The following is a 15,084-nucleotide window of genomic DNA, read 5'->3' as shown; positions in this document are numbered from 1 at the left end:
AACTCAGTTGTGGGGGGGTGGGGGAGGAGAGAAGAGGAATAAAAGATAAATTAAAATATTCTGCACCTTTAAAAATGCAAATGAAAGTGAAGGGCCTGAAGCCCTTTAAAAATGCCGCTAGTGCCTGCGCAGTGATGTCAGACGCCGTTACCTGGGACGGAGCAGCCACCCCTGATGACGTAGAGGGGGCGGAGCAGCTGCCCCCTCCATTTAAATGAGCCCCCGCACAAAATATCACGGGGGCTCAGTGACCGCCGCTCCACGTGGGTAGGTCAGCAAGATCAGAGTGCGCTGCCGCGATTTGCGACACGCTCATAAAGTTCAGCCCCTGGTCTCTTTCACGTCCAGGAATTTCTCCAACACGTGTGAGAGAGAAATTATAGCTCAAGTCTGGGCAGCAACCCGGGGCTTTCAGGTGGAGGTCTGATCTATTCCGTATGCTTGGGGACAGGTAGGTATTGCCAGCACCTGAGCTCGGAGCTTAGTGGTGCTGTTCTAAGAGGGGGCATGGAATAAGTCACCTGATTTCCAAAGCGCTAATCCAGGTGATTCTCGGTTTAAAATTGCATAGAGAGCAGCAAGAGCACTCGGCAAATCAAGTGGTCTGTTGGCCACAAAGGTGAGCAAAGCTATATGCCTGCCTAAAACATGCCCACTGAGCCTCCTCCACTTTGAGCCATATAAATGATGGAGGGGGAGAATCACTGGCCTCAATTTTTCAGTGACAGCACAGTGGTACTAAAATACTCCTTAGATAGTAGCATGCAAGAACTTTGAACCTAGTATGTTCAGTTTTATCAGATGTTACAAGGATTCGAGGGAAATGGTGAACAAAAGGAAATGACTAAACTAAATAAATGTAGGGAACCAGAGATTATTTCTTCACGGAAGAACATTAAGAGTCCATGAACAACTGTAATTTTTTTAAATGGGGTGAGGCAAAAGAACTATTTCTACAATCTCAATTAGTTACTTTTGGAAAGAAAAATAATACATTTCAAATAGCTATTGAGAAACCACTGATGTTTTAGTAGTACTTCTCTAATTAGATTGAACACAGCACTTGTACTTGCTGGAACTAGGCAGGATCATCGGTGGATCTTGAGGTACTGAGACTGACTTTCAGAAGGTCAGGGAAATGACATACAATCTAAAATGCGGAACATGCACTTAACATATTTTTAAACTTGGGTTACATGGGTTTACTTCCGACATGTCCATTTTCCTCAAACAGAATGACAAAAATATATCCGCATTGGCAATAAACAACAGTGATAATAATCTCTACACAACCTGGAATTAATATACAAGTTCTTGTATTTGTATTAAGTGAGCAAAGAATCCCCCCCCCTCCCCCAACCCCGAGGACACTGCCGCATCCGTCCTTCCTCTTCCAAGACCAATGCAGGAAGCAGCCAGCTATGGGCTAGAAGTTCACCAACTGCACTGGATAAGGGTCACAGAATTATTACTTCCCAGGTCAGCCAAGTGCATGTGTTTGAAACACTTCTCGAGGCATCTCCTGAGGGGAAGAAATTCAATCTTTCTGCAGTTCCAGACGCAGCCAGCTTTCACTTGTGATGCTTCAATTTGCAGATTACAATTCCTTCAATTGGGTATCACATATTTTAATATTTTGTTTCTGTTCAGTCACTTTGCAGATTTTGCAATAGGAACATAGGAGCAGGAGTAGGCCATTCAGTCCGTCAAGCCTGCTCCGCCATTCAATTAGATCACGGCTGCTCATTTGCCTCAACGCCACTTTCCCGCGTTATCCTCATATCCCTTGATGTCATTAGTATCCAGATATCTATCGATTTCTGTCTTGAACATTCTCAATCATTGAACTTCCACAGCCCTCTGGGGTAGAGAATTCCAAAGATTCACCACCCTCAGTGAAGAAATTCCTTCTCATCTCAGTCTTAAATGGCCTACCCCTTATTATGAGATGCATCCCCTGGTTCTAGACTCACCAGCCAGGGGAAACACCCTATCTACATCCACCTTGTCATGCCCCGTAAGAATTTTGTAAGTTTCAATGAGATCACCTCTCATTCTTCAAAACTCTAAAGAATACAGGCTCAGTTTCCTCAATTTCTCCTCCTAAGACAATTCCGCCAATGGATTAGTCTGGTGAACCTCCATTGCACTCCCCCATGGCAAATATTTACTTCCTTAGATGAGGAGACCAAAACTGTACACAATACTCCAGGTTCAGTCTCACCAAGGTTCTATACAATTGCATCAAGACTTCTTTACTCCTGTACTCAAAATTCCTTGCAATGAAGGCCAACACACCACTTGCCTTCCTAATTGTTTGCTGTACCTGCATACTAGCTTTTAGTGACTCATGAACAAGGACACCCAGGTCCCTATGGACATCAACACTTCCCAACCTCTCACCATTTTACATTTGGTCCCCATATCCAAATCATTTATAATAGATTGTGAACAGCTGTGGCCCAAGCTCTGATCCTTGCGGTACCCCACTAGTAACAGCCTGCCATCCTGAGAATGACCCGTTTATTCCTACTCTCTGTTTTCTGTCTGTAAACCGATTCTCAATCCCTACCAGTATATTACCTCCTGTGTGGGACCTTCTTTAAAGCCTTCTGAAAATCCAAATACACCACATTCACTAGCTCTCCTTTATCTATGCTACAAGTAACATCCTCAAAAAACTCTAACAGGTTTCTCAAGCATGATTTCCCTTTCATAAATCCATGTTGACTCAGCCCAATCATATCATTATTTTCTATGTGTCTAGTTATCACATGCTTTATAATAGATTCTAACATTTTCCCTACTACTGACATCAAACTAACAGGTCCGTAGTTTACTCCTTTCTTAAATAGTGAAGTTATTATTGCTATTTTCCAGTCTGCAGGAACCTTTCCAGAATCTATGGAATTTTGAAAGATAACCACCAATGCATCCACCATCTTTATCGCCACCTCCTTCAACACTCTGGGATGTAGCTCATCTGGTCCAGGGAATTTATCAACCTTCATTCCAGTTAATTTTTCGAGTACTACCTCTTTATTAGTACTACTTTCATTCTGTTCCTGATTTTCACAAGTCCTTTGGTTCCCTAATATTTCTGGGAGATTTTCTGTATCTTCCTCCATGAAGATAGACACAAAGTAATTGTTTGGTTTCTCCACCATTTCCCTATTGGCATTATACATTCTCCAGTCTCCGCCTGAAATGGACCCACATTTGTCCTTGCTAATCTTTTCCTTTTCATATATCTAAAGAAGCTTTTACAGTCCGCCTTTATGTTTCTCTCTAGCTTGCATTCATATGCTCTTTTTCCCTTCCTTATCAGTTTCTTGGCCATCCTTTGCTGGATTCCAAATTGATCCCAATCCTCAGGCTTACCACTTTTTCTGACAACCTTATAAGCCAATTCCTTTGATCTAATGCAATTTTTAACTTCTTTTGTTAGCCACAGTTGATTCATCTTTTCTGTTGGTTTTTTATGTCTTAGAGGAATGTATATTTGTTGCAGACAATGTAATATTTCTTTAAATACTAGCTATTGCCTGTCTACCGTCAAATCTTTGAGTGTATTTTCCCAATCCACCATAGCCAACTTGCCCCTTATACCTTCATAGTTTCCTTTGTTCAGAATTAAGACCCTAGTTTCAGAATGAACTATATCACTTTCAAACTTAATGTAAAATTTTATCATATTATGGTCACTATTTCCCAAGGGCTCCTTTACAGCAAGGTAATGAATTAGCCCTTTCTCACTACATAATACTAAATCTAAAATAGCCCAATCCCTAGTTGGTTCTTCAACGCACAGCTCCAGAAACCTATCTTGTACACGCTGCAGAAACCTATCTCATCCTCCACAGCATTATCACTGATTAGATTTACCCAGTCTATATGTAAACTGAAATCACCAATTCTTGCTGTATTACCGATGTTAAATGCACCTCTAATTTCCCGATTTATACCGTGCCCAATATTACCACGACTGTTTGGTGGCCTATAAACAACTCCCACCAATATTTGCTGCCCCCTCCTGTTTCTTAGCTCCATCCAAATTGATTCTGCATCTTGATCCTTCAATCTAAGATCGTCTCTCACTAATGTACTGATCTCGGCCCTTATTAAGAGCACTACGCCACTTCCTTTTCCTTTTTGCCTGTCCTTCCTAAATGACGAATATCCTTGAATGTTCAGTTCCCAGTCTTGGTCATCGTGTAACCACGTCTCTGTAATGGCAATTAAATCATACCCATTTAACTCTATTTGTGCCTTCACATCATCTACCTTGTTGCGACTGCTGCGTGCACTCAGATAGAATGCCCTTAACTTTGCCTTTATAACATTATTCTGCATTCTGATCCTATTTGATGTTTGCCTTTACTTCATCTGTCTTCTAATTCACTTACTACTTTTCTTCTTCCTGTTACCAGTTTTGCTTCCTTCCAATCTTCCCTTCCTGCTACACTCAGATTATCAATTCCCTTATTGCTACCTTGCTCTCTCGCCTTCCCCTCTCTCTAAATTATCACATCTTCCCTCACTTGATCCCTCTCCCCCACTATTTAGTTTAAAGCCCTCTAGTTATATGACAGGCATATGGAATACTTGCCTTTATCAGTCGAGGCATAGAATATAAGAGCGGGGAGTTTATGGTGGAGCTGTATAAAATGCTAGTTAGGCCACAGCTGGAGTACTATGTACAGTTCTAGGTACCACACAATAGGAAAGATGTGATTGCACTGGAGAGGGTGCAGAGGAGATTCACCAGGATGTTGCCTGGGCTGGAGCATTTCAGCTATGAGGAGAGACTGAAAAGGCTAGGGATGTTTTCCTTAGAGCAGAGAAGGCTGAGGGGGGACATGATTGAGGTATACAAAATAATGAGGGGCATTGATAGGTTAGATAGGAAGAAACTTTTTTCCTTAGCAGAGGGGTCAATAACCAGGGGCATAGATTTAAAACAAGGAGCAGGAGGTTTAGAGGGGATTTGACGAAAAATGTTTTCACCCAGAGGGTGGCTGGAATCTGGAACGCACTGCCTGAAGGGGTGGTAGAGGCAGGAACTCTCACAACATTTAAGAAGTACTTGAAACACCAAAGCATACAAGGCTACGGGCCAAGTGCTGGAAAATGGGATGAGAATAGTTAGGTGCTTGATGGCCAGCATGGACACGATAGGCCGAAGGGCCTGTTTCTGTGCTGTATAACTCTATGACTCTATGACACTAGTCCCAGCATGGTTCAGGTGAAGACCATCCCAATGGTACAACTCCCAAAGGAATTCTGCAATGTTCAAAAGGCTTTAACAGAAACTGAAAGCACAGAGCCAATGATCAAAAAAAGAGTTGATGCTGAACACTAGAGATTTGCACAACTTGGAAACATTAAATATCCTAGATTATGCTCGTCAGTCATGTTGAAGCCTATTACTACTATCTTGTCAATGGCATCTCATTGTGTTGTATATGTTGGAAAGTTTTAAATATTATGCCACTTTGCAATTTTCACCAACTGGACTCTAAAAGGACAACTGCAGCAGGTGAATGAGAACACCAGCACCTCCAAGAACTCCTCCAAGTAAAACACCATTGTTTCTCGGACATGTATCACTATTCCTTCATTGTCGCTCGGTCAAAATCCTGTAACTCCCTATCTAAAAGTATTTGTCTGCAGCAGTTAAAGAAGGAGGCCAACCAGCACCATGTCAAGGGTAACTAGGGATGGGAATTAATTGCTGGCCTTGCCAGGGTTGCCCATATCCTAAGAATGAAAAAAATCTCAGTTTCAGTGAAAATATCATACTTTAGTTAATACTAAATCGACACCTCATACTTTAACAGCAACAACTTGCATTTATATAACACCTTTAATGTAGGAAAATCACTTATGCCATTGAACACTCAACTCATATCCAAAGAACATGGATTTCAGTCACAAGATTAACCATTATTCCAATTTTCTTTTTCTCAGATAGAAAACTTTTAACCAGACTACTACAGCACAGGTTTCTTACAATAGGGTCTCCAGGAAAAATCAAGGTGGTTTGTGACATCAACAGGATTCTGTCTTTGTTGACTTACAAACACAACAGTTGCTGTATATTAATTTTAAAGAGTGTTTTACAGTAGAAGCTGAACAGCTGAAATTTATTGGAGTCTTTTTGGAAGTTAAGATAAAGATTCCTCTAATGGCACATCAGTATTTGCAGGGAATTCTAAAAAGTGTGCCAATATTTTCAAGGGTCCCCACACTGAAGTATTAAAAACCGGTTATTAAATGTAACACTAATTTACTTTGGAGATGGGGCAGGAATGAGCAGCAATAAATCATATCTGACACACTCTACTACTCAAATAATATCTCTAACTGATCTTGAAGCTGCAGGGATGCTGATTCCGCACTAGTCCACGATGTACAAGTCCCTGCTTCTACAGCTGGAGAGCATTAATTGCAATAAACAATTTGCAAGGAGCAATAAAACCATCAAAAGATTACATTGAAAATAAACAGATAAATCAAACTTTGACAACGTTACAGATCCATTGGCTAAAACTGAGTCACTGCTCAACGCTCATGAAAAAACATTGGTTAAACCTTTCTGTTTGAGGCGGGAGTAGAACAAGTAGAATCACGTCCCGTCGAAGTGCCATATTCTGATGAATGGTCATTGACCTGAAACGTTAACGGTTTCTCTCTCCACAGATGCTGCCAGAATTGCTGAGTATTTCCAGCACTTCGTTTTTATTTCAGACTTCCAGCATCTGCAGTATTTTGCTTTTATTTAAGTGTCATGTTGATGTGTTTGCATGAAACTTATGCATGTTTTGCATTTGTGAAGAAATGGACATTGACATATACTTTGTTGGCCCTGAAAGTCATGTTAGATCACTAAGTGCCCTGATCTTCCAGTAGCAAATCTATGCCAAGATTTGCTGGAACGCTCATTAAGATACACCATAAAGAGACAATGGTAATTTGAAAACGGTGCAGCCAAAGGCCAATGACAAATGTTAGCCGTCAATTCTGATTTTGATCACATACCGTGTTGCATGATTCGTACGCTTCTTATCCTGCTATATAAAAGCTTGCACTCAACTGGTGAGTCCCTTTTCGAGAATTTACCACAAATCTGTTAATCAGATTATTTATTTTGTTTTGGAAAGTTATGCCTAGGTGTAACATGGGCAGCCCTCTGTGGCTGCAGGTACCTGAGCTAAATGAAGGCCTCTAAATTGTAATTCTTTTCAGATGTTGGTGGGCCAATTCATTTCAAAGCACGCAGTTTAAATACATCAGAAATGCTATACAAGATATGTAGGAAGTAATTATTTACTAATTCATTTTTCAGCTACCCCTGCCTTTAAATTCAGAGCAGCTGCATGGTGTCCAATCTTAACTCTTTAAATAGACCAATTTATTCCTGCAACACAGAATTTATCAACCCGCCGTCCCATTGAATTGTAATTAAATGTATTTATCAATATGAATTCCAAAAGAAACATGGTTTTGGGTTGACACTCCATGTTAAAGTTAGCAATCGACACTGTTAAGGGACCAGTGAATCAATACAAACATTAAATGGCTTTCAAAAATGTAATTTAACAGCGAACTTTTCAGTCAGCTAAAATGCCCAAGAGACACTTGTTTTTGTATGAGCTGAGTAAATTAACAAAGCTCAGTAAAAAGACAAAAGGTCACCGACCTGAAACGTTAACTCTGTTTCTCTCGCCACAAATGCTGCCTAACCTGAGAATTTCCAGCATTTTGTTTATTTTTCAGATTTCTTGTATCCGCAGTATTTTGCCTTGGTATCAGTACAAAGATCTGTTTTGGGAAGTGGATTTTGGAGCAATAAAGCAGGCCGCTGCCAGCTCACCAGTTGTGTTCTACTTCAGGCTAAGTAGCAGTGGAGATCAGAGCAGCATTGATCCAGCAAATTGGACATTACCATTGATTTTATGAGGGAAGCAGAGTGTGGGGGTGGGGGTGGGGGTTTTGAGGGGGCAGTGAACCTATGACACTGGAATTCAGCGAGGCTCACTGAGGCATATAGCAGAGGGTCCCCCAAGAAATGTTGCCATGGCATAATTAAGGGCCTCATAACTCTCCAGTCCTGATATTTCCTCACAGTGTTGTTAGTTGTTTTCAAGGGTCAGTTTTTCCTGATCGTTCATTCTACCAGTCGCATTCATAAAAATAAGATTATTTTCAAAGAAACATAACATTGAATTTCCTGGAAGTGGTAATGGTGTGCTCACGTCATGAGTCATATTTCCAGCAAATCTGGCCCAAGACTATACATGGGTTTTAAACTTACGCAATATTTCAATTCTTTTTTCACTCTCTATTTTTCTTCACAGCCAACTTTCCAGGCGATTCTTTTTAATTAACTGACAGATCAAATGCACTTTGACTAGGAGGGATTTGTCCTACATGATTCTTCCTCTCATACAAACCAGATTATTATTAAGTGACCCAGCAATGAACTGGGGTGAGAAATCGCCATGTAATGCAATGTAATTTGAATAAATGCTAAAATAGGGATTCAAATTCAATGTTATGTTACTCTGAAAATAGTCTTATTTTTATGAATGTGACTGATGGAATGAATGATCAGGAAAAACTGAAGAATGTGACCCTTGAAAATAATAAACAACAATGAGGAAATATCAGGACTGGAGAGTTATGATTACATAGAGAAATTGTATGCAGTTTATATGCATGGAGTTGTGATTATTTTTTTTTGAAGGATTGAGCTGCGTCAAGTTAGATCATATTTTTAATCAAATGATTCAGACTTGGCAGATAGGGTGACCTTGGATCATGTTGGATGATCATGAATCTTAATTTGACTACTGCTATTAATGCAACATCCTAAGGGGAGTGGTGGAAAACGTGGAGAATACTTAAATTTCTGTTTCTGAAGGGAAATCAAATGATAAAGTACTTTATAATGAGAGGCATATTCCACCATATAATACATAAGGTATTATTCATACAGCTGTGTTTATCTGACCTGTTCCTTTTAGGACACAACATCCAATTGTTGTAAACAGGCACACCCTGAAGTCAATTAGAAGTTACTTGCTGCTGATCAGGGAGGTTGGCAGATTGGCAACTGCTGGTCAGTTCCTGGTTCCAGAAGAAATTGACTCTTTTATATTTTTGACACTTTGAAATGTGACTACTGAAGGGGGACAGACTTCCGAGACTAAGACATTTATACACAAGCACATTTAGTTAACGTAATTCTGTTAAACATGTGGACATAGGAATTTATAATGGGGGAAAAATGACAAAAGGGTAACATAAAATGTGACAAGAGGAAGTAGGGTTTGGTAGACTGGAAGTGCACACTTACGTAAGATTTCTATATGTGTGTTTAGACATGTGTGTGTGTGAATGCTCTCTTCCCATCCCATGATGTAGTAGGTCCAGTGTTACAACTCCCACAAAGAATCTTGCCAATTGCAATTTAAGCTCCAACTTCAAATAAGACTCCAACATACCTGAAGTAGGAACTATAGATGAAGAGTGTTACTCTTCATGGAGATACAAGAAATGTGGGCTTGTATATATTACTGCATAACATCTAAATGCTTTCATGGTGGCCTCGTGGTTTATTCTGCAATCTTGATCCCTCAAATGAGTTATATCTTTGTAGCACATTCAGTTTTCTCTAACCCTGTTTTATTTGTAGATATGAAGAGCTGGTCTAGTCCTTCAAATATTACTTAATACTCTATTTTACTTTAATCTTGTAAAGTGCTGGTTGTTTTCACTGTTGGCACAAATGGTGGCCAGCTTTCACAGTATTTTCAAACTCATGACTGGTGATAGCTTTAATATAATAATTGTATAGTAATAGTTAGCAGACCATTTATACAGGAAGGCATTTCCAGACAAATGTATTGAAGCTTCTTCCAAAAGTGTCTGAAGTCTTGGCCCTTGACTTCCTTTAGGCCTCCCAAGAGGTCTGCTTTGCAAAGGAGTATCTGCTGCAGTCGGACTTTTTTCTGACAAATGATCATCTTTCAGGGATGATTGCCTCTGAGTGTTAAGTAAGAATACACAAAAAGCTTTTGGAAACCTCTTGGAATGAACACATCCACAGAGGTATAAATTGTACTTAAATCATTACTTTTGTGCTTGAAAGGAGACATTCATTCAGAAAAGCATAATCATAACTTATCTTGAAAATATATCACTGCAGACATAGTTCTTTCTAGAAGATAGCATACTTTCCCACTCACTACCCTCTTCAATTTTTTCTGGTGAAATCTCCTATTAGCAAACTAGAGGTTAATTTTATCCATCCTGAGAATCCCTAGAGGCTGTAAACTTCTGATACTGTGCGGATGTTCTGCAAGCATGTGACTTACACAGAAACATCTGGCTATCCTATCAGTGAAACAGCATCTCAAAGGTATAATAAAAATAAAATGGCTGCTTGACCTACAATTATAAAGCCATTTCTCTAATATTCTGCAGTCACTTTGTTATTAGCCTGCACACGTTGTATTTTAGAAATGTATTACAAAAAAGACCCAATGTCCTCAAATTTCTGAAGTTGGAAGCACAGGCTTGGATAATAGCTGAAGCATTTCAGTTGTTTTGAGTTCTAATCAGCTAAGAAACTACATCAAGTAGCTGCACAGAATATATGGCCCTGATCAAAAAGATTAATTCACAACAGACTGTTAGTGGAATTTAAAGGCAACAGTGACACAGCAATATTGGTCTGAGACCGGCAGTTGAGGCGAGCAGCTCACAGCAGGCAACAACGGAGTTATACTTTCATTGATGGGTCAGCAATCCTGCTAAGAGAGCTCCATATAAGTGCACAACAGCAATAACTTGCATTAATATTATGCCTTTAACACAGTAAACATTCCAAGGTGCTTCATGTGAGTATTACAATACTAAATTTGACACCGAGTCAGAGAAATATTAGGACAGGTGACAAAAAGCTTGGTCAAAGAGGTAAATTTCAAGGGCTGTCTTAGAGGAAACAATGAGAGACAGATAGATCCACGTAGAAATTTCAAAGCTTAGGGCCTAGGTGACTGAAGCCATGTCATCAGGGTTAGAGTGAATGAAAATAGGGGATGTACAAGAGATCAGAACTGAAAGAGCGCAGAGATCTCAGAGGTTTATAGGGCAGCAGGACATTACAGAGATAGGTAGAGAGCGATGCCATGGAAGGATTTGAATGAAATGATAAACATTTTAAAATTGTGGCATCGCAAATGAAGCACTGGGCTTTATTTATGGAGGGATCGAATTGAAAAGTAGGAGGTTATGCTAAACCTGTGTTGAACCTTGGTTAGAGCACACTTAGAGTATCGCATGCTGTTCTGGTCGCCATATTATAGAAAGGATATAGAGGCACTGGAGACGGTGCAGAGAAGATTTACATGGATGATACCAGAAATGAGTAGGCAGACATATCAGGAAAAGATTGACAGGTTAGGTCTCTTTCCTCTTGAAAAAAGGAAGGCTGAGGCGTGACCTAATAGACGTCTTTAAAATTATGAAAGGTTTTGATAGACTGGATACATAGAGCGTGTTTCCTCTTGTGGGGAAGAGCAAAACTAGAGGCCATCAATATAAGATAGTCACCAAGAAATCCAATAGGGAATTCAGAAGAAACTTCTTTATCCAGAGAGTGGTGAGAATGTGGAACTCGCTACCACAGGGAGTGGTTGAAGCAAATAGCATTTAAGTGGAAGCTAGACAAGCATATAAGGGAGAAGCGAATCGAGGGTTACAATAGATGTATATGAGGAGAGATGGGAGGAGGTCCAAGTGGAGCACAAACATCGGTATGGACAGGTTGAACCGAATGGCCTGTTTCTGTGCCGTATGTCCTACGTATGTAATCCTATGTACGTTTTGGATAGACAGAAGTTTACAAAAGATGGAAATGGGGGGCTGGCTAGGAGAACAACAACGATACGTATTTATTAAAATCACTTTTAGCGTAATAAAACATCCCAAGGCACTTCAAAGGATAGATGAGAAAAAGGATGCCACAGATAGATCCTAGGCAACACCAGAGGTAATGGTGCGGGAGTGACAAGAGAAGCCATTTCAGGTGATTTTCTGTTTACGACAAGACAGATAAGAATAAAACTAGACATGTGCAGTTCCACCCAGCCAGACAATGGTGCTGTTGGAATAGAATTTTGTGGTCAACCATGTCAAAGGCTGCAAACAGGTCACAGTCAACTAGGATGTCATTTGTGACTCCGCTAAGAGCAGTCTTGTTACGATGACGGGGATGGATACCTGATTGGAGGGATTCAAACAAGGAGGTACGAGAAAGATCGGCATGAATTTGCGAGATGCTAACATGTTCAAGGTTTTTGGAGAGAAAAGGAAAGTTGGAGATGGGGTGGTAATTTGTGAGGACAGAGGGGTCAAGGATTGGTTTTTTGAAGACAGGGATGATTTGAAGGAGAGGGGGACAGAATCTGAGCAGCGTGGACCATTAATAATGTCAGCTAACACAGGAGCCAGGAAGGGATGTTGAGTGGTCAGCAGTCGCTGAATCCCCCACAATCATCATCCTGGGGGTTACCATTGACCATAAGCTGAACTGGAAATAGCCATATAAATACCATGGCTACAACAGCAGGTCAGAGGCTAGGAATCCTGAGGTGATTAACTCACCTCCTGACTCCCCAAAGCCTGTCCACCATCTACAAGGCACAAGTCAGGAGTGAGATGGAATACTCTCCACTTGCCTGGATGGATGCAGCTCCAACAACATCATCCAGAACAAAACAGCGGTTTGAGCAGCACCCCATCCACCATCTTCAACATTCACTCCGTTCATCACCCATGCACAGTGTGTTGCATCTACAAGATGCACTACAGCAACGCACCAAGGATCCTTAGACAGCACCTTCCAAACCCGCAACCCCTACCACCTAGAAGGACCAGGGCAGCAGTCGCATGGGAGCACCACCACCTGAAAGTTCCCCTCCAAGCCACACATCATCCTAACTTGGAACAATATCACCGTTTCTTCACTGTCGCTGGGCCAAAATCCTGGAATTCCCTTCCCAACAGCATTGTAGGTGCACCTACCCCACATGGATGAGCAATAAATGCTGACCTAACTAGCGACGCCCACATCCCAGGAATGAATAAAAAACAAGTTTAGTGGGAACAGGGTCTAGAGAGCAAAAGGTGGATCTCATCAACAAGATGACCTTGAAGAACACATGAGGGGACATAGGACAGAAACTAAAGATGTGAATTCAGGGTTAGGATAAGGGGGAACCTTAGAGGAGGTTAGAGACAGTGGGCTAGGGGAAGGGAGGGAAGCAGCAGAGGCAGCTGATCAGATGACCTCGACCTTTGTAACAAAAAGATCCATGAGCTCATCACACTTATTGTTGGAGGTGAGGATGGAGAAGGCAGGGGAGAGTGGTTTAAGAAGGTGGTTAGTGGTGGACAAAAGAAGCCAGGTGTTAGCTTCGCCTTCCTGGATGATCTTTGAATATTAAGCAATTCTAGTGATGGACAGTATTTCCCAATAATGCTTTAAGTGGTCTAGCCAGATCTGGTTTTGAATGGTTAAACCAGCTGTTCACCAAAGGTTTTCAAGTCTGCATCCCTTGGACTTAAAGGAGTGGACATTAGGGGTACAGCAAGGGGAATGATTAGGGTGGGAAAGAGTCCTAGTGGGTACAAGGCAAAGGTGGAGGAGAGGGTGTGATTTAGCTAAGCAATAACTTTCAAGGTTTCATGATGAATTAAAGGCCAAAGGCTAGATTGTTGGGCGTTTGAGTGCGCAGAGATAAGTGACTTGAGGGTTGGACACAGAAAGAAGCGGACTTGAAAGGGGGGAGGGAAATGTAGGTAGGGAGCGATACAAGGAAATAATCAGAGATTGCCTTACCAATGATATTTACGATAGGGGTAGCGAGGCCCTGTGTGAATTGGAATAGTTCAGACTGGAGATGACAAGAAAATGGATGAGGGATCAGCTGAGGCAGAGATATAGCTGGGGGACATTATGATGTTGGAAGTAGACAGTCTTGGGGATGGAGTAGAGATGATAGTTACACACATGCACAGTGCTCCGCTTTTCACTGGTACATCTGAAATGTGGCAACAATCACACCAGTAACTAGACATTAACTGTGAGCAAATGATGCATGATGTTGTTTTTTCTTATAGCAAAAGGAAATGAAAAAAACTTCTTCTTGAAGACCATGTCTTCATTTAAAACACAAATGATCACAAGAATAGGCTGCTGATGGAGTGATTGGTCCATACACCAATCATTGGTCTCAATTTACAGAGGGCTCCCTGTAACCAAGAATAATTGAAACAGTTATCTAGGTCAATTTTAACAGACAAAGCTCATAAACCAGTAGCTAAAGTGCCTATTTTTACTTTATTCCATACTGGTAATTTATTTATTGAAGAGTTTTCTCTCCCCCCACAAAAGGCAGCGAGACCATGAAGATCTCAGACTCTTCAGCCAAGCCTACCTGTCCAAACTGTACTCATTCACATCGAGGCATTTTCAGAATACAGTAGCAAGAACTGAAAGCAACACCATGTAATATTCAACAGTAGAAACAAGCAGCTGGAAAGCTCAGTGAGCATGGACAATTATTTAGAAACTGTGTTGTGTGTAAAATGTGGACTAATCTGGGAAGGAGGGAGTCTCAATAGTAGGGGTCAGAGTAAAGATAGGATGAAAGACTTGCATTTCTAAAGTGCCTTCCCAAACTCAGGATCGCCCCAAAGCCCTTCACAGACCATTAAGTACTTTTTGAAGTGTAGTCACTGTTGTAATGTAGGAAACGCAGCAACCGATTTGCACATAGCAAGACCCCACAAACAGCAATTAAATAAATAACTGGATCATCTGTTTTACATGTTGGTTAGGGGAAATATAAAACAGGACACTGGAAGAACTTCACTGCTCTTATTCAAATAGTGCAATGGGATCTTTTACACCCACCTGAGAGGGCAAACGGGGCCTCAGTTTAACGTTTCAGCTACGATGTAACTACGACGATGCAGTACTTCTTCAGTACTGAATGGCGAGTGTCAGCC

At 41.0% G+C, this 15,084-nt stretch overlaps 1 protein-coding gene across 4 annotated transcripts in view; it reads right to left on the bottom strand.

Annotated features, from left to right (window-relative positions):
• The window catches only part of lmf1 (lipase maturation factor 1), a 704,612-nt gene that overhangs the window by 192,685 nt on the left and 496,843 nt on the right, over positions 1 to 15,084 (bottom strand). The window lies entirely within an intron of this gene.

This window comes from Heterodontus francisci, chromosome 24, assembly GCF_036365525.1.
Source record: "Heterodontus francisci isolate sHetFra1 chromosome 24, sHetFra1.hap1, whole genome shotgun sequence".
NCBI lineage: Eukaryota > Metazoa > Chordata > Chondrichthyes > Heterodontiformes > Heterodontidae > Heterodontus > Heterodontus francisci.
The sequence above is the reverse complement of the archived record's forward strand: the minus strand, read 5'-3'. Positions and strand labels throughout refer to the sequence as shown.